The following is a 21,916-nucleotide window of genomic DNA, read 5'->3' as shown; positions in this document are numbered from 1 at the left end:
CGCGCGCGCGACAATGCTCGCCGCCGCGCGTCCCACAGGGGGGCGGCCGCGATTACGCCCGTGGCCGATCCAGCAGCCTTACCGGCTTCTGATCCTCGTACTAGGTAACCGTGATGCCGCTGTAGGAGGACTCAGTGATGAACTAGGGCTCTTCCTTGTAAAAACCAAATTGAGACAGTTTATCTATGCCAGCCACACTTTTATTTATTTTCAGTTGGAGAAAGTGCCTTACGATCGGGCAGCTAATGCTCAAAGTTGCTTTGGAGCTCAACTATATATGAGTCACGAAAATTCATAGCTTAAGTACTTCTTTAATGAGACGTTCTTTTACAGAAAAAGCAAAATCACCCGTCTTACCCCACTAGTGGGGTAAGAGCAGGTACACTTAATAAATTCAGTGGAAGAACAGTAGGATTGTTCATCGAAATATAGTTTAATTAACGATACCATCCACAAAAATCACATTTAAAGTAACAATCCCAGTCGTTAACTACAATGCAGCTTTTGAGGGCCCAACAAAGACATTTTTCACATTGAATCCAACCCTCACCTTCTGAGATTGAAAATACGTCATCGCGATACAAGCACCTGAAGTATGAATTGTTTTTATCGTTCCCATCCATAGAATCATTATCGAAGAACTGACATGCTACTGCCTGGACTTGCACCCACTCAGCGTTGCCGGTCCAACCTGTGATCCAGGGTTTGTAATAACCAAACAAAAGCACGCTTATGTTCAGCTAAATCCATATCATTTGTTAGTGGTTAAATACTTACTAATCATGTAATATTCTTGGCCACATAGAGTTTTTGTAAGTGTAATAACTTTGAAACAATTCAATTTATAAACAAAAGAACACTACTCGTTTAATACTCTAAAATAAACTTACCTTCCCAGACGCAGTGAACTGAACAGCAAAAACACGCCAATATGGTCGCACCTTCTTCTCGACTACTGGTGCGTAATCCTGTGTCTCTCCGCCAGACGGCATGAATAGTTACATCAGAAACACGGTGTCCGGTTTCACCCTACTACCTTGCCTTACCCCACTTCCTCTTACAAGCTGCGAGTACTTACTCCCTCATCTTCAGGTGGATCAATGACTTTCATGAATTTTCTCGTGTGTGGTTCTTCCTCATCGATGACACAATAGGGCATCCAACTGTGTGTCATTAATATATAAAGGGTGAGTCACTAACTATTGCCACCTAGGATAACTCCGAAAGTATGATAGTAGCTAAAAAGTTGTCGGACAAATGTTGCATGGGACAACGGATCCATAATATGACGTTGGTTTTTTGTTGCTAGGTGGTTCGCATAAGAGATATGAAGATCAGTTTTGTTTTTTTTAAATCGGACGCTATAGTTTGGTACTTATTTTCTGACAGCGGCTATCGAGACGAATCCAATGATGTGTTGTGGCCGGCTCGTTCGCCAGACTTAACGCTTCTGGATTTTGTATTGAGGGGATTCGTAAAAGACATTGTTCATAAAAACGTTCCAATTGTCAGAGCATGTGCTTCGATAAGCACCAATGTCATAAGAAATACCACTCAACCAACGATAAGAAGATTGCAGCACTGAATTGATACCAATGGTCATCACTTCGAACACCTGTAAATGTATGTTCATGCCACCTTTGTGACCTTCAAAGACCTTAGTGTTACACATCACTGAATTCGTCTCGATAGCCACTATCATAAAATAAGTTCCAAACAATAGCATTTCATTTAAAAAATCAAAGTTGACCTTCATATGTCTTACGCGACCCCACCTAGCAAAAAAAAACCAACGTCATATTATGGCCCGCGTTGTCCCATGCAACCCTTTCCCCACAAACTTTTCAGCTCCTATCATACTTTCGGAGTTATTCTAGGTGGCAATAGTTAGTGACTCACCCTGTAGTGCTGGGAAAAATTTGACACCAACACCTAACATTACTTACTTCAATGCTACCCTTGAACGTAGCTCTAATTCACTTCCGTAGTACCAAATTTGTTTTATTCTGTCATTTGGCGAAACTTGTTTTTTCGAAAAAAGAACAATTGATTGATTCAAATGGTTTCAACTCGCAAATTTTTTTCACTTTGCAGAATTTACGATTAATCATCCCGCTTTTAAGGGAACCAGGGTCTAGCTCAAAAAAGTTCGTCATAGAAATGTGAGTCTCGACGCAAAAGTACATCATTACGAGGTTTTTGCTACTGTGCGTTACAAAAGTTACAAAATTAGTTTCCCTCCACTGTTTGGAATATTTTGGGTCTCAGAATTGCTTATTTTTGATTTTTATTTTCTTTTTCTACCGTCTTTTGAATATCCTGACTTTACTTTATATTGGCAACAGAGACTCAGATGTTTCAAACCTTCTGAAAGTGTTGTGAAACACACGGCTTCTATTTTACATGACATGTCTGCTTTATTTTAGACTGTTGCAGTCTGTATTTAAGTGAAAATGGGGAGAAAATATGTTTCATGAAAAAGTAAAATGGCATCATGAAGGCAAAGAAAACAATAAATCGCTAGGAGATTGGGAGTGTCAACAATTTGTTGTGTTCATGAAGCAATACCACGATACAAGGAGTACGCAATCGAATCTGATAACGTTCGATCAGGCCGTCCAAGAAAGACAACACCTACATGTGTTCTTAAGTTGCAACAGTTTGTAAACTGCTACAGTGCTCCTGACATACTGGCAGAATTGACAGCATCCAATAGTAATGCCACTGTTAGTAACAGGTTACACGAGGCTGGTCTAAAATCCTTCTATACAGTATACAAACCATTACCGAAGATGTTCACAAGAAAACATGGTTGGGATTTTGTAAAGAGAGATTATGATGGATTTTAGAGTCTTGATAATGAGTCCTGTTTTCTGATAAATGCCACTCTGAAATTTTTCTTCGGCGCCAAGAGCGAGTTGCTAGGACAATGAGAGAGAAATTTCTTCTGTCTTGTGTAACTTCCTGCTGGTGCGGCATGGTGGTTGAGCTGTCATCATTGGGGATGAATAACATCTCAAGGGCCAGGGATGTTGCAGGGTGGTAAATGGTGTAAGGAACAGTGTGAGATACTGTGAAGTCTTGGAGAAGATTTTGGTGCTATCTGCGGAACGATTTCTAGGTCAAAGCTTCATTTTACATCGAGATAATGCGCCATTTCATAGATCTGCAGTGACAAAGGACGGTCTCAAGACACTGAGCTCACAGGATGGCACCACGTACCCCTGACGTCAGTCCAATTGCAAACCAGTGTGTCACTATAGGCTGCCGACTGGAAAAACACGAACGCAAAAACGTGAATGATTTGAGATTGGGCCGCTTGGGATTAGCCGAGCGGTCTATGGCGCTGCAGTCATGGACTGTGTGGCTGGTCCCGGCGGAGGTTCGAGTCCTCCCTCGGGCATGGGTATGTGTGTTTGTCCTTACGATAATTTAGGTTAAGTAGTGTGTAAGCTTAGGGACTGATGACCTTAGCAGTTAAGTCTCATAGGATTTCACACACATTTGAACATTTTTGATTTGAGATTGACAGCCCATACTGCGGGAAGAAGTTGCTAAATAAAAGTGCAGGAAACTCATTTGGTCAATGGCAACAGGGTTACGACTTCTTAGAAGACCCGAGCTTAATCTACTAAATATTAAAAATAATTTTGAATTAGTATTTAGCATTTTTCAATGCATCATAATAAAGTGATTTTGAAATCAAAAAAACTTGCTTTTTTTGAGTGGTCTTAAATTTTTCCCACCATTGTACTGTTACTGGATAATCAATTCAGCTGTTTTATTGATAATCGATTTCGAAACTACAAAATTTACTTTTCCGGCTTATTGTGCTCCTAATTGAATTCGTTAATATTTTTCGGTGGTTGATGATTGATGTTTTTGGGTGTTAGTTGTAGTTTCTCTTAAGACAAGATCATTTGTATTTTGCAGTCCTTGTTATTATGTATTTCATTCACATTCTATCTTCATATATTCCAGGTCCCAGATAGGAAAATTCATCCACAGCTTAAAGAATGTCTTGTCCAGTATTGAGCCATTCATCATATTCATCTTGTAAAAGCATCTCCACCTTAGCTGTGAAATGTAGTCTTTGTCAACTGACGGTAGCGAGCTAGGTTGCCACTCGTACCTTCACAGAAGCTGCAGTCCGCCGTTGCGTTTTTTTGCTGTTAATGGGAATGAAACGTTCGTTTCCTATAAGAAATTCATTCAACCACAAATAATAGCCCAGAATAGCTCAGCTTTGCCTTATGTGTTGTTTTATTATATACATATTATGGGAATCAGCTCCGTTTCATCGGCATCAATACAAATCTTAAATTATTAGCACATTTCAGTACAACGCATACTTCATTGAAGTGTAAAAGAACTATTCATTATCTTCAAATTTACGTTCAGTTGCTTTAACAAGTGTATGCGAGATTCTCGTTCGTCCGTCAATAAAGACCTATATAAATAGGCCTTCTTCACCTCCATGGTTCGCCGACTCCTTCGTCTACCTTTGGACGAAAGCGAAGTACGTAATGAACTCAGCATTTTATAGCAGACTTGGGTAGCTAACGGCTTCCCTGTAAGTGACTCGCGCGCCCCTGCAGTAGGCTAAATAAACGTATGACAAACAGCAGGCACACACACACTCAAACACAAAATAGAGCAGGTAAATACAGAATGAAAACCATTCCTATGAAATTTAACAGAAAAATGTTTTTAAAAAATCTGATTTCTGATGTCAGTTGTGGCTTTCAGGTTAACAACACCCTAAAACTGCGAATGAAACACAAACTAAAAGGGAAATATGACAAATCTGATAGCTGTGGACTATACAGTATTGACTGCAGTAACTGTGACAAATAGTACATCGGCCAAACGGGTTGCTCTTTTAACTTAAGGTTTAAAGAACATTCACAGCCACGGAAAAAGACTGCTTTGGGGCAGCATTTACTTGAAACTGGTTATTCTATAAGGTGCAATGAGAAATGCATGCGTATTCTCCACAGAGTGGAAAAGGCCTTGCTCTTAATTTGTTAGAGAAACTTGAAATTTATAAAGCGAAAAAGAAAGAACTAACATAACTGCTTAACTGGCAAAACGACTTCGTGCCAATGCCTTCTTTGATTTGTTTGACAATCTTTTTCTTTAATAACTGAACTTTTTTGTGGCAGTGTACTACACTACTGGCCATTAAAATTGCTACACCAAGAAGAAATGCAGATGATAAACGGATATTCATTGGACAAATATATTATACTAGAACTGACATATGATTACATTTTCATGCAATTTGGGTGCATAGATCCTGAGAAAACAATACCCAGAACAACCACCTCTGGCCGTAATAACGGCCTTGATACGCCTGGGCATTGAGTCAAACAGAGCTTGGATGGCGTGTGCAGGTACAGTTGCCCATGCAGCTTCAAAACGATACCACAGTTCATCAAGAGTAGTGACTGACGTGTTGTGACGAGCCAGCTGCTCGGCCACCATTGACCAGACGTTTTCAATTGGTGAGCGATCTGGAGAATGTGCTGGCCAGGGCAGCAGTCGAACATTTTCTATATCGAGAAAGGCCTGTACACGAACTGCAACATCTGGTCGTGAATTATCCTGCTGAAATGTAGGGTTTCGCAGGGATCGAATGAACGGTAGAGCCACGGGTCGTAACACGTCTGAAATGTAACGTCTACTGTTCAAAGTGCCGTCAATGCGAACGAGACGTGTAACGAATGGTACCCCATACCATCACGCCGGGTGATACGCCAGTATGGTGATGACGAATACACGCTTCCAATTTGTGTTCACCACGATGTCGCAAAACAAAGATGCGACCATCATGATGCTGTAAACAGAACCTGGATTCATCCGAAAAAATGACGTTTTTCCATTCGTGCACCCAGGGTCGTCGTTGAGTACACCTTCGCAGGCGCTCCTGTCTGTGATGCAGCCATGGTCTCCGAGCTGATAGTCCATGCTGCTGCAAACGCAGTCGAACTGTTCGTGCAGATGGTTGTTATTTTGAAAACATCCCCATCTGTTGACTCAGGGACCGAGACGTGGCTGCACGATCCGTTACAGCCATGCGGATAAGATGCCTGTCATCTCGACTGCTAGTGATACGAGGCCGTTAGGGTCCAGAACGGCGTTCCGCATTACCTTCCTGAAGCCACCGATTCCATATTCTGCTAACAGTCATTGGATATCGACCAACGCGAGCAGCAATGTCGCGATAGGGTAAACCGCAATCGCGATAGGCTACAATCCGACCTTTATAAAAGTCGAAAACGTGATGGTACGCATTTCTCCTCCTTACACGAGGCATCATAACAACGTTTTACCAGACAACGCCGGTCAGCTGCTGTTTGTGTATGAGAAATCGGTTGGAAACTTTCCTCATGTCAGCACGTTGTAGGTGTCACCACCGGTGCCAACCATGTGTGAATACTCTGAAAAGCTAATCATTTGCATATCACAGCATCTTTTTCCTGTCGGTTAAATTTCGCGTCTGTGGCACGTTATCTTCGTGGTGTAGTAATTTTAATGGACAGTAGTGTATTGCACAGCGTCACCGGTTCAGATCCGGTCCAACTGTCTCGGTGGATAAGTGAGATGAGACTCAAAGTAACGGCTGAAGAACAGCCGAGCATAGCAATTTGATGGAGTGGCGGTGGAACTTAAAGTTCCGTGCTACTTTACGACGCTGGAAGTACAGTGGAGGGGTGCAGTAATGCGCCAAATCTATGGTGAAGGAAAAAAGCGACTGGACGAGAACACGCCATTGCTAGCGCCTGTGGGAAACGGACAGAAAACGTGGTTGTGTTGTAATACCGGAACGCACGCCTCTGTTATATATAATTTGTTGATAGTTTCACCTAGTATAGAGTGTCTCACATATTGACTTCGTTTTCGTACGTTGTGCGAATAACTCTAGTATTTTTTTTGTTCCTTCTCTGTTTATATAATATACTGCATTAACTACATAATGTTGTTCCTGAACTGGTACGGTATTTTATCATTCTTTTCTTGCAAAGGCGTGACGCAGAGGCCCTCTGGCAATTCAACATTTGCGAATCATCTAAGAGAAGAACTCCATAGACTGAACCAATATTGAAAACGATATGAATGTCATAAAAATCAGTAAAGAGAGACACCTCCTCCCTTTCCAAGAAAATTTCCACATACAAAAAGCATTAACACAAAGTAAACAGTTGCTCAATGACCGGATAAAAATTCTAAACCAGACTCTGTATAGAATAATTGATGCAATTACATGAAAAACAAAAGAGCCTTTTCCAACCTTCACCCCCTCCTACTCTCTCACAAGCCCCCTCCCCCCACTCACAGTTTCATTTCACTTCTCGCCCCTCACCTTCTCCTCTAACTCACACTCCATCACACTGCTACATACTTATGGCCACTCATCATGTTTTCCCCTCCCCTTAAAAAAAATAATTAAAAAGAAATCCCTCCATCGCTGTTCCTTCTCTACTCTTACACGGTACATAAATACACAGAAACATAATTAAATAGCGTTACACACATACAACAACATAATTAAAAATAAATGTTGTAGGTCAAAGAGAAAGTAGTAGAAACGTTATGTTGGCAACACTACAAAACACAAACCACAACACATACCTGAAATGCAAAAGATACAGAATACAGTGTTGTGCATAAAAGTGTGTTGTGGAAAACACAAGAAATGCAGAGAGCAGCAGTACATCTAAAAATTAGATCAAAATTGTCAGTGTTTAACACAGCGATGTGCTAGCAGATGGTATTTCCTGATGTAAGCGGGAAATGAGTCGAAAAATCACCGTTAGTACAAATCAACCTAGTTTTGACGAACTGTTTTTGGATCTAAAAGAAAATCAAAATGCATATGTCTTAATTACTGTCCACTGATGATGTTTTACCTCAAAGCGAAACGCGTCTGGTGAAAAAAACACGCATATTTGTTGTTGCAACGACAGAAGAAAATAGCCTCATGAACGTATCGGCAACTAATGTGTTGAAAGAATCATCTCGGTACACGTCTACTGGGCTTTAGTGAAGGCGCAGTCACAGTTGCTTCCGAACGTGTGGTCAATGCTGCAGCTCCGGCTGTTACTACACTCCATCGACTCTGAGTTTACGACGCCGTTTCTCATGTTTCCGACATCAACCGTCTCGCTGCCATCTATAAAATAGATACTAGGATGTATAAATACTGCTATCCACACTTAACTATCAACACCTAGTACCGCAAACTCTTCACTGACCTAAATGGCAACAGTGTAATATTGTCATAACGTGACCATTTGTCATGACTCCAGATAAGGATGCTACTCATAGAAAGAGTGGCAGCGCATCTGCGTTTCGTCCATGAAATGTTAACTTCGTGATGTGGTATTATTGGAAAGCAATGAAATATCTGTCATTAACGCTGCTGGCCGTAAATCTTAGTGCATGAGTCAGGCCTCAGACAGTCAAGCAGGAAACAATTCCTCAATTTTCACGTTATTTCATACCTTTTTTGTGATGATAGTACTGAAAACTTGCACTACATTGTTAATATTCATATTTTTGATTGATCTGAAATATGGTTCCGAGCACTATGGGACTTAACATCTATGGTCATCAGTCCCCTAGAACTTAGAACTACTTAAACCTTACTAACCTAAGGACATCACACAACACCCAGTCATCACGAGGCAGAGAAGATCTGAAATATGACACGTTGATTTATCTGATGGTAAAACTTATTATTATGCAATTGGCTGCGAGTTATTATTTTAAAACTGAGATCAACAGTTATTTCAATTCAGATACGTGCCATTGCAAGAGAGTTAAACAAAACCAAAACAAAAATGCACGCAACTTGATCGGACTGTTGAATAAAGGACGAATAATGTCCGATACATGTGGGTGGAAGTTCAAACTCGTTATTATTCACTTGTTAAATAAAATACTGAACAGCCTTATTAGAGTTGGAGTTACTGTGACAGGTCTATGCAGACTCAGAGATCAACAGCTATCAGTAATGTATCAACCTATTACTGCGCTAATGTCACAATTCATTGTCAACTGCCACTTTTGTAACTCGGCTCGCTTCCTTCACCATAAATTTTTCACAAACACATAATTGTGGAAGAGCATGTGTGGCAGTTTGACGAATCGAGTAATTACATTCACGAAGGTAAGGCCTTCTGAAACTCCATTACTAGGTCGTATGACGTGCATTGGCGTTAACTATGTAACTGAGCTTTCGTTTCACGGTCATCGCAGGTAAGCAATAATATACGAAGCATAGATCCTCTGTAGTCCTTTGTACATGCTCAGAACACGGCTACCAGAAAAGGCAGTTTGTAGCCCTCCAGCGTACTGTTACGTCATATACACTACTTGGCTTTTTCTCTCAAAATATTCCATACCATAACATTTCGTCTTACATCATGACGCAGTTTTCGAAACAGCTGACTCACGGAATATAATTGTAGATTTAGAATAAGGCACCTTACGGTGATGCAGGTTACGTCTGCAACCACTATCTTTTATGCCCATCTCAATACCAGCAGCGAATGGCACACTGGAAGAACTATTTCGGTCAAATTCGTATGAGCTCTACTTTATCTCATTTTCTCGTTGTGGTCATTTAGCGAAACGAATGTGGGAGGTAAAAATGTACATACGCGGAATTCCAGTAGCAGACATCTCCTTCATGCACAACACCATTCTTGTACGAGGGCGTTCAATTAGTAACGCTACTTTACTGGGAGGGCACGCGCTCTTATCGTACCCCTCTACTAATCGACGTTGCAGCCAAAGTCTTGCTACATAAACGCCATTGCCATCTTCCACGTATTGCTTCCTTCATTATGCCAAAGATATGGAAGTCTGAATGTGCGAAATCCAGGCTGTAGTGTGGGTGAAGAGGAACAGTCCAGAGAAGTTTTGTGGGCTCCTCTCGGGTGCGAAGACTTGTGTCAGGCTTTGCATTGCGATGGAGACGCATTTTCGTGGCGATGAACACGCTGAAGTAATTTTTTCAAGTTCTATAGGTATCACAATACATTTTCGAAACGACTGTTGCAACAAGGAGGAGGAAATCAGAATAATTGCTTCAGAGTTCCAGAAGACCTTCGCCATGACTTTATCGGCTGAATGTTCCGGTTTTGAACTTTTTCTTCGGAGTGTGACACCATTCGTTGGATTACCGTGTTAGCCGACCGCGGTGGCCACGCGGTTCTAGGCGCTGCAGTCCGGAACCGCGCTGCTGCTACGGTCGCAGGTTCGAATCCTGCCTCGGGCATGGATGTGTGTGATGTCCTTAGGTTAGTTAGGTTTAAGTAGTTCTAAGTTCTAGGGGACTGATGACATCAGAAGTTAAGTCCCATAGTGCTCAGAGCCATTTGAACCATTTTTGATTACCGTGTTGTTTCCTGTTCCAAGTGTTGAGCTACATCTACGTGATTACTCTGCTATTCACAATAAAGTGCCTGGCTGAGGGTTCAATGAACCACGTTCAAGCTGTCTCTCTACCGTTCCACTCTCGAGCGGCGCACGGGAAAAACGAGCACTTAATTTTTTTCGGTGCGAGCCCTGATTTCTCTTACTTTATCGTGATGATCATTTCTCCGTATGTAGGTAGGCGCCAGCAGAAAGTTTTCACAGTTGGAGGAGAAAACTGGTGATGGAAATTTCATGAGAAGATCACGTCGCAACATAAAACGCCTTTGTTTTGGTGTTTGCCACTCCAACTCATCTATCATGTCTGTGGCACAATCTCCCCTATTTCGCGATAATACAAAACGAGCTGCCCATCTTCGGACTTTTTCGATGTCATCCATCAGTCCCATCTGATGCGGATCCCACACTGCACAGCAGTACTCCAGAATAGGGCGCACAAGCGTGGTGTAAGCAGGTCTCTTTAGTAGACCTGTTGCACCTTCTAAGTGTTCTGCCAATGAATCGCAGTATTTGGTTTGCTCTACCCACAATATTATATATGTAAGCGTTCCAATTTCGGTTATTTGTAATTGTGATCCCTAAGTATTTAGTTGAATTTACAGCATTCAGGTTTGTGTGACTTAGCGTGTAATCGAAATTTAGCGGATTTCTTTTAGTACTCACGTGAAGAACATCACACTTTTCTTTCTTCAGGGTTTTTTCGCACCATACAGACGCCGTATTTAAATCATTTTGCAATTCTTTTTGGTCATTTGATTACTTTACAAGAGTTAAATGACAGCATCATCTAGATACAATCTAAGACGGCTAATCAGATTGTCTCCTATGTCGTTAATATAGATCAGGAACAATATAGGGCCTACAACACTTCCTTGGGGAACGCCGGATATTACTTCTGTTTTACCCGATGACTTTCCGTCTATTACTACGAATTGTGACGTTCCTGACAGGAAATCCCGAATCCAGTCGTATAAGTGATTCGATACTCTATAGGCACACAGTTTGGTTAGAAGACGCTTGTGAGGAACGGTATCGAGAACCTCCAAGAAATCTAAAAATATGGAATCAATTTGACATCCCTTATCGATATCACTCATTACTTCATGAGTATAAAGAGCTAGTTGTGTTTCGGAAGAACGATATTTTCTGAATCCGTACTGACTGCGTCTCAATAAATCGTTTTCTTCCAGGTAATTCACAATGTTCGAACACAGTATATATTACAAAATCCTATTGCAAATCGACGTTAGTGATATGGGCCTGTAATTTAGTCGATTACACCTTTTTCCCTTTTTGGATATTGGTGTGCAATTTTCCAGTCTTTAGGTACTGAACTTTCTGTTAGTGAGCGGTTGTATATAATAGCTAAATATGGAGCTATTGTATCAGCATATTCTTAAAACAATCTGACTGGTATACAGTCTAAACCGGAGGCCTTGCCTTTATTAAGTGATTTAAGCTGCTTTGCTACATTGAGGATATCTACTTCTATGTTTCTCATCATGGCAGTTGTTCTTGATTGGAATTCAGGAATATTTACTTTGTGTTCTTTGGTGAAGAAGTTTTGGGAAAACCGTGTTTAATAACTCTGCTTTAATGGCACTGTCATCAGTGACTTCACCGTTGTTATCGCGCAGTGAAGGTATTGACCGCGTCTTGCCACTGGCGTGCTTTATGTATGACCAGAATCTCTTTGGGTTTTCGGCCAGAGTCTGAGACAGAGTTTCGTTGTGGGAATTACTGCCAAGCATCTCGCATTGAGGTAAGCCCTATCTTTCGAACTTCTGCAAAGCTTTGTCAATCTTGGGGATTTTTGCGTTCTTTTAAATTTGATATGCTTTTTTTGTTGCTTCTGCAGCAGCGACCTGGCCCGTTTCGTGTACCATGGGGGATCAGTACCCTCAATTATTAATTTATGTGGTAAATTGTCTCATATGATGATATTACACAAGAAATTGTCACAGGCTCTTAAAGCGGAGGCAGTTCCGCACAGATGATCCTTCGTTGCTCCTTATGGTCTTCTGTTAGGTGCTGATGAACCCAGCGGGCACACATCTTTGAGTACCACAACTGGTTGACGAGTGTGTCAGCAGTACCAACATAGGCGTCCAGTTGAGCAGCGAGGTGTTTGACTGTGATCTGTTCCTCTCCTCGAATTGAAATGTCTGCATGTTCCATTACTGTAGGAGTCAGAACTGTGTGCGGCCGGTTGGCAGGCGGGAGATAGGGCAAGTTTGCGCGACCTTGTTGCGACGATGACAGACGCTACGCTCAGCGGCTCGCTGTGCTTTTGTTCACTGCCAGGTCTCCGCCGATATTCTGCAAGTTCCTGTGACAATCTGCCATTATCCTCTATTCCTCCAGGAGATGACGACAGTTTTCTGCTTGGAGCGCACCTCCGTTGCAGACAATCATTTTAAAGGTTACATATAGCGCCGTCATCTATATGAACTTCATGAATCGGTAGGGACTACAGCGGGAATATTCCACTATATTTCACAAGAAAGTCTGCATTTTTTCAACCGAAACTGGCCGAGAAAGAAAACGTTGCATTACTTATTGAACGGCCGTAGTAGCATCAGCCACTTGAACATCTTCGTACCGCTTTCTCACCGTCTAAGCGATCCCTTAATGGAAGACATGGATATTCTCTATCTCTTCCATTAACTCAAGCTTTTAACCGTCTCATAATATTGAGAAATACTGAAGAATCGGTTTTTTAAGTGTTTTTCAAGCTATCGTTTATAACTTACATTTCCTTAATATTCTCCCATTGACTATCAATCTGTCATTTGTTTTTCCTATAATTTTTTTCTTGTACTCGTTCAATTGTAGGTCGTTCTTAATGGTTACTTCTAGATGCAGCTGTTACTGTTGCTAACGAATTGTCGTCAAATGTGTAATAGAACACTATTTTATTTCAACTTATATGTAAACTCAACAAGTTGCATTTATTTGTATTCAGGTTCAACTGAAGGTCCCTGCAGCAATTATCGATTCTCTGCAAGTCACCCTGCATTTCGAAATAATCACCTGGCAACAGACAACAGTATAGACCGCAAAAAGCCTCCCAGGATCTACAACGTTAGCTGTTAGATCATTAATATTGTAAGGGTAACACTACCTTGGGATTTTTCTAAAATTGTTTTCATATCTGTCGATATTGTTCCGTTAAGGACGAGTCAGTGAGTTCTGTGTCCAAGAAACTATTGTACCCAATCACAATTCTGGCTATTCGCTAAGGTGGAAAGCCATCGTAAACTGTGAAACCGCCCAAAAGGCTGTGTAGGAGCAGAGAGCTGGGAAATCTTTAATGAAAGTAGATACCGAGCAGGGTGGTTAGGAGACTGGGTACTGCCTGGATTCAAACCTCTCTCAGCCCGACAAGTTTTAAGTTTGCAGTAGTTTTCATTGACTTTAGGAAGGGTAAAGGCAACAGAGAGGCATATCTGGAATTGTTCCAGAAAATTGAAGCAAGTTTTAAGAAAATTCAAGACACTTTCATAGGCTTTTTCGACCTAGAAAAAAGCGATCGAGAATGTAAAGAGGTGCAAGATGTTCGAAATTCTGAAAGAAATATGTGTAAGCTATAGGGAAAGACAGGTAATAGACAATATACACAAGAACCAAGACGGTAGAATAGTGAAAGAAGACCAGGAACAAAATGCTCGGATTAAGATTGATGTAAGGGATGTATTGTTCCGCCTCTACTGTTCATTCGATACATCGAATAAGGAATGACGGAAATAAAAGAACCATTGAGGACTGAATTAAAATTCAGGGTGAAAGGCTGTCAATGATAAATTTTGCTGATGACATTCCTGTCCTCACTAAAAGTAAAGGAAAATTGCCGGATCTGTTGAACCGAGTGAACTTACTGAGTACAGAATATGGACTGAGCGTAAACCGGATAAAGAAGAAGTAATGTGAAGTGGAAAAAATGACATTAGCAACATACTTAACATTAAATTTGGCGACCAAGCACAATTAGCGATTGCTGCAAGAAGAGGAGGGCGTGGGAACCAGTTAGTAGTACCAGAAGTACCCTCTGCCACACCCCGTTAGTTTGCTTGCGGAGTATGATCTAGATGCAGATGTGAAAGAAGTGAAGGAAGTCTCTACCTTGGATGCAAAATAACATATGACTAATGAAGCTACGAGGAAATAAATTGCAGTTTGGTGTAGAGAAAGAGGGTGTTCATGACTGAAAGAAGAGTAGTAGTATAAACATCGGTTAACTTGAGGAACAAAATCACGGCGTTCAATGGAAGTGGATTATAGGCTCTGAGAAAACCGGAGAAGAACAGAATCTAAGCTTTTGAGAAGCTTCAAAATTCGGTGGCCTGATATTCATGTGTAGGATATTGGAAAGAAGAATGGGCAGGATGATAGGCCATATGTTAAGTCATGAAGGAATAAGTCCCATGTTATTCGATGGAGTTGTAAAAGGTAAAGGCTTCAAGGCAGGTATTGGGATACGTCAACAAATAATAGAGGACGTCAGGTGCAAGTGCTGTTCTGACGTGAAAGATTTGGTACAGGAGAGGAAGTCGTGACTGGCCACATCCGAAGAGAAGACTGATCACCAACAATAACACAAACAGAGAAAAGTTTCAACAAATCGCTTAAAGCAAAAGCCACAGTGACTGCTCTGAAAAGCACACCTGATCCACGACTGCGCACAGTTTCTAGAGACTCGTGGTCGACGTGTCGTTAAACCCTTTTCCTCCTTCCTTCACGCTTGCATACAATGGTGAAAGAGAGAAACAAACAATAAAAAATAATGAAAAATACAGAAACAGCGTCCCGAATGTATTATCTGAGGACACATCGGCAGTTACTGATTAAGACTGCAGAGGGACGGCGAACGTCCTAGGCCCAGCCACAGTCCCTGTTCCTTGTCTCGGACTTCAGTGTTGGACCAGTCTCAGAGCCATCAAGCGCTGTACATCTCTGATAAATGACATTTTTGTGCATGCCACGAAAAGACGTTAAAAACTTTTTTACGCTCTAACGAGATTACATCACCTGGCAGACTCCAAGTATGCCAGATGACGAATAAAATGCCGAAATTAGTTGCAGAACAATAATGTTTTGGCAGCATTTGGTGGTACACATAAATATTTCAAGTTGCATTTCGATGGACCGGTGTCAAAGGTCAGAATAACAAAACGTGAACGCTCGTCCTCAGTAAAATTTCGCTACTTGTAGGACATGCTACTACGAATAAAAGCAATTTATCGTTCATCATTTTATCTTTCGGCACTATGTGTATGTTCTGTAGTGCTATGTTGTTATGATATTCGTTTTACCATCTGGTCTGATGCAAGGCTCTACATCTCTGCATAATTACTGCAGACTATATCCATTTGAAGCTGCCTGTATATACACGCCATGGTCTCTCTCTCTACCTACAAATATTTAATTGTATACAAAATTATTCATCTCTTGATGATTCACCAATCCCATTACAAAGTTGTATCATAAATCCCTTTACATTTCAATTCGAATATAAAAGTTACCCATCTACCAATATAGTCTTCTTTTTTGTACTCTAGCACCACATTTCAAGAGCGTGCACTCTCCTACTGTCTGCTTTGTTTATCGCCTACGTTGCGCCATTTAAGGTTACAGTCCAGAAAAATGCTTCCAGCAAGGATTTTCTGATAGTTAAATTTATATTCAGTGTTAACTAATTTATCGTTTTCATAAATGATTTTTTTGCTGTTGTCAGTCAGCATTTGGTATTCTCTTTGCTTTCGCTATCGTTAGTTATTTTGCTGCCCAAATAGCAAAGTCATCTACTAATTTTTGTATGTATTCCCTAATCTAATCCCTCAGCACTGTTTGATTTAACTTGACTACATCCTTTACCTTTGCTTTACTGCTGTTAATTTTCGCCTCAAAATCTTTTTTCAAGATACTATGCATTCCCTTCACCTGATTTTCCAGGTCTTTTGCTGCCTCTAACAGAATTACAATGTCAACGTCAAATCTTATAATCTTTATTTCTTCCCCCTTAATTTTCCTAATTTCTCCGTGATTTCCTTGACTACTTCCTATGTGTACATGCTGATGACAGACAGGGTGCGGCTCTGTCTCATGCCCTGCAATCTGGTTTTTGTACGAGTTGTAGATAGCCTTACACTCTCCGTATTTCACCTCTGGTAACTTTAGAATATCAACAAGTGTATTCCGGTCCACACTGTCAAAACCGTTTTCTAAATCTACAAATGTTAGAAACGGGTGTTTGTGTTTCTTTAAGATGTCTTTTAAGATAAGCTGTAGGATCAATGTTGGTTACGAGTTCCTAAACCTTCCATAGTTTCAAAAATATAAATACCTGTTCTGAACAAAGACTGATATGATCTCTACAACTTATCATTTAAATTTTCAGTGCTATTTAACACTTGTGACGAATGCCTGTTTTGGGTTTTGGTCCGCTCCTCCGATTCCCCTCTGTAACGTTGCTTCCTCCATTGTTCAAATGGCTCTGAGCACTATGGGACTCAACTTCTAAGGTCATCAGTCCCCTAGAACTTAGAACTACTTAAGCCTAACTAACCTAAGGACATCACACACATCCATGCCCGAGGCAGGATTCGAACCTGTGACCGTAGTGGCCGCGCGGTTACAGACTGTAGCGCCTAGAACCGCTCGGCCACCCCGGACGGCCCTCCATTGTTGTGTAATAGAGCAACTGCATTGTCTCATATGACCTGGCCATTAACGACATGCATCGCAGCATTCGTTTCTCTTAAATTGACATAATTTTTCGTGATTCTTGGTCTCTATGTTAAGGAGTTTAGCTCTTAATAAAAGAGACTCCTATATTTTACCACAGTCTGTTTAACGAAGGAGAGGTTTTTTTCTAAGACGTTTGTCTGGAAGTTGCGAGACACGCCATGCGTGACTGTCACCGTACTACGGATAGAAAAATACTGTCGACTATGAAATAGTATAACTGATCCCTATGCTCTTCCGACAGAAATTATTAGCAGGTACAATTGTGGAGGTATTGGTTGAGGTCAAGATGTCAGGACTGAGTGGACAGGACCTAAATATACCAGTCCAGTCCGTGAAGGAGCGACGTCCTAGCCGCAACAAGTAACCCACTTCCCGCCGCCTCTGCTATTCAGGCGTCAACGCCCGCCAGCACCGTTGCTCTCAGGTGACGTCACGAATGGTGCTGCGAACGCAAGACAGACAAGAAGAGCACACAGTGGCTTCGTGGGGCGTGCAAATGCCTCATCATTTCCGTAGGCGGAAAAACGGGCCGGCCGACTTTTAGGTCAGTTGACGCGGAAGCTGTTAACATTTACGTCTTTTTTAACTTGCGCTCTTCTTTGCCGGACGTGACGCATCTTGTACTATTCTCAAAGAGTTTTGATGCTTCACTAATTAAAACCTACTAAACTGGCTCGAAACAATCATGGGACTCTTCATACCCATTCTTCAGTACAGTCAGGGATTTTTACCAAATAACACCGACAGGAAGGAAGGATGGTTAAAGTTCAACGCCCTCGACGTTGAAGGGGAAATTGCGAGTAAAAGACTCATAATCCTCCATGAGGTACTTTACGCAGCGTGAAGGCCTCTCAAACGTTCAACGTATTTCACTGGGCAACATGACATGAAACGCTTAATGTCCGTAGGAGGAAAAATCGTAAATCTTAGCTCATGCACACTTTTGGGACGTAACATTCACGTAAAATACAGCAAAGGACTGACCTGGATAACGACTAAGTATCAGCCTTTCAACATCTGAAAATCCCTCTTTATTTCAATCTACTGCTCCTTCGACAAGGAAAAGGAAAGTAACTTATACTTTACCGTCCCGTCGACGTTGAGTCATTAGAGATGAAATTATAGCTCATCATTTTCATCAACAACGACATAATCGTCATCCACGTCCCCATTGCTATTTTAGCACATCTTAGATTTGGATATAAATAGAGAATGAACTTATTTTAAGAGAAGAAGAAAAAAGGACTCAAGAAAGTGTCTGTCGAGGTAATTATGCATGAGAAATATTTGGATTTTCTCTGTTACACTTTAGTAAAGTCAGGGGAAGGATAAATAACAAAGCAGAGGGCTGTCCTACTACCATCATGGACATAATTTTCGACTTGATCACTGTCGTGCTCCATTTTGTTGGTTAGCCGCCATAAGCGGAGGACGTGCTTAGTTGTACTCCACATTGTACGTGGATTTTATGAGACATAACGACACTACAGAGTTCATCATTTGACTCTAGCGTGAAAGGTGATATGAAACCAGCTAAACGTAAAATACATGCGATTCACATTTTCATTCACTTATTTGAGTATATGTATATAAGACGAATTCTGATATTTCCTTTCTGCCCGAGTAAACCCATATGTGTCAGATAAATTCAACTCGAAAATTTAAGTATAAAAACTTAACGTGAAATTTAAATTTAATTTCCATGTTGATTGTATGAAATTCGTTTGATTGTCGTCATACATTGTGTATTCTCGTACGTTCTGTGTTACAAGAAATATATTTTGTGATGTAGCATCAGCTGTAATCAACATTTGTGCCTTATACAATTTTAGCAGTAGCATCCTTGTTCGAAGAATCGTATACCCAGATTTCAGTGTGGTGCAAAGGCTGATAATTGGCTTCAAATATTAAAAAGTGTAAAATTTTGCACATGACAAGACGGAAAAACGTTGTGTCCTAAGACTACAGTGAAAAGAAACCACTATTGGAATCAGCCAACTCACGAAGTACCTGGGGGTAACTCTTTGTAGGGATATGAACTGGAATGATCACATAGGTTCAGTCGTAGGTAATACAGGTGGCAGATTTCGGTTCATTGGTAGAACACTACGAAAACACAATCAGTCTACATAGAAGATCGCTTGCAAGTGAATCGTGAGACCCTTCCAAGTGTAATGCTCCAGTGTGTGGGACCCGCACCAAACAGGTGATTACTAAGCATATCAGCACGAATGGTCACAGGACTTTTTCCCTCTGTAAGAATGTCACAGAGATGCTGAACTGGCATGTAATTGTAGACAGACACAAACTATCCAGACAAATGCTACTCAGAAAGTTTCAAGAACCAGCTTTACATGATGGATCTACTACAACCCAGTACATATCACTCCCGTGGGTTCGTGAACGCTGGATAGGATAAATTATGGCGCGCACAGGCATTTAAACATTCTTCACACGCAGCATATGTCAATGGAACAATTCAGTGGTTTGCAGAGTAAAAATCTAGATGTAGAGGTAGATGTAGATGTAGTCCTTATAACCTGTCCTATCTTCCGTTAAAAATCTACCGTAGAGGTTTTTCTTCGCTTATTTGTTCCAATGCCTTATATGTCCCCAATATGGTGCTTAAATTGTGATTATAAAGTCACTTGGCGCTTTAAATGTAGTCTATGGTCACAACAAGAAGCTATGATAAAGCAGTGTTAGAAAATAACTGAACAGAAAATACACAATAAATGAATTTTATCACTAGTATCTGCTAAACTGCTTCAGCTGAAATTTATAATAAGTTGTGTTCTCCGTTAATGCTTCCACCGTCCTCCCTGAACTATTTTTTTTGGCAATGTATGTAACCTACGTACAAACCTGAGAAGAATAAGTGTACTGAAGTGATTGGTCATACTAATGCTCTAGGTGAGAAAGGGATGTTACAATGGCGTCATTTAGCACAACTTAAAATAGTATGACGTCTTCGGTTCGAGCTGCTCCAGAAGCAAACACGGTGAGTTAATGAACCAATTATTTGCAGCTCCTCAAGAAAGTTACGGGAACTACGTTATACAGGTGCATGTGAAATAGCTAATTTTATAGCGATTGTTGCTACTTGCAGATGCGTATTGTTTTAGCTGTAAGCATGATTACTACCAAGGCTGTTGTTCTTGAAGTGAAATCACTCGGAATTCGTTTCAGCCTGAATGTGAAGGCTACCGTAACAATGCGAGAATCGATGTGGGAGGGCTTGCTGAAAAGTAATACCTCCGGATTTTTTTTTTATTCAGTTCTCGATATTGGCTGAGATATTACACGTCATGCAGATTAGTCGGCCGACTTTCCCGCTTCGCTGACGCATGTTACGACCCTCTGCCGCTAGAGGGCTCCGAATTATAGCGTCTAACATTGGCGTGTGTAACAAAACTACGTCGCTGCGTGAGATTCAGCATGCCGTAATCGAGTTTTTAACCGTCTCTGTTCTTCAGCATGAAAATTTCAGGCCACACATGGGATATGCAACATCTGCAGTAATCCGACCCCTTGGGTTCACTGTCACCTATCATTTTGCACACAGTACCGATTTAGTCCCACCAGATTTTCATCTGTTTCCTTTACTTAATGCTCACCTTCGAGGACTTCACGTCGATAGAGATGAAGCGGAGCTGTGCAATCAGAAGTGAGATTCTGGCTTCATCAGTAAAGTCAAACATACTACAGTGACGGTATCAATAAACTGCCTCGCCTTGGGAGACATGTGTTCATCGACAGGATGACTATGTTGAGAAATGAATGTGTAGACATGGAGAATAAATATGTCCAATATAAATAACGTCTGTTTCATTTTCAAAGTTGTAAAATTTTGACATAAAAAATTCGGAGGAATTATTCAGCACGCCCTCGTATTTGATAAAATTGTATTAGAGAAGATTTAACGCTGCCTTCTTCCAGTCTTTTATGAAGAAGCATTTTGTTTATCTTTGTGAGGTGGTTGCTTGTGGCTCGCGCACTGCAGGTTATGGCCCGAGCACCACAAGCCGCAACTTGGGGTGTCAAGATTTCTGCACAGTGGGTTTCACAGTTACCAACGAAACCTGCAAAGTGTGAAAATTTTTAGGAAAATAGTGGAGTGTTGTGAGAGAGGGAGGGGGGCAGGGGTGGGAAGGTTCCCTCCTAAGTACACTACTAGCCATTAAAACTGCTACACCACGAAAATGTGCTACTGACGCTAAATTTAACCGACAGGAAGAAGATGCTGTGATATGCAAATGATTAGCTTTTCAGAGGATTCACACAAGGTTGGCGCCGCTGGCGACACCTACAACGTGCTGACATGAGGAAATTTTCCAACCGATTTCTCATACACATCAGCAGTTGACCGGCGTTGTCTGGTGAAACGTTGTTGTGATGCCTCGTGTAAGGAGGAGAAATGCGTACCATCACGTTTCCGACTTTGATAAAGGTCGGATTGTAGCCTATCGCTATTGCGGTTTATCGTGTCGCGAAATTGCTGCTCGCGTTGGTTGAGATCCAGTGACTGTTAGCAGAGTATGGAATTGGTGGGTTCAGGAGGGTAATACGGAACGCCGTGCTGGATCTCAACGGCCTCCTACCACTAGCAGTCGAGATGACAGGCATCTTATGAGCATGGCTGTAAGGGATCGTGCAACCACGTCTCGATCCCTGAGTCAACAGATGGTGACGTTTGCAAGACAACAGCCATCAGCACGAACAG

Source organism: Schistocerca serialis, chromosome 2, assembly GCF_023864345.2.
Source record: "Schistocerca serialis cubense isolate TAMUIC-IGC-003099 chromosome 2, iqSchSeri2.2, whole genome shotgun sequence".
Taxonomy (NCBI): Eukaryota; Metazoa; Arthropoda; class Insecta; order Orthoptera; family Acrididae; genus Schistocerca; species Schistocerca serialis.
This window is presented reverse-complemented; position numbering follows the sequence as displayed.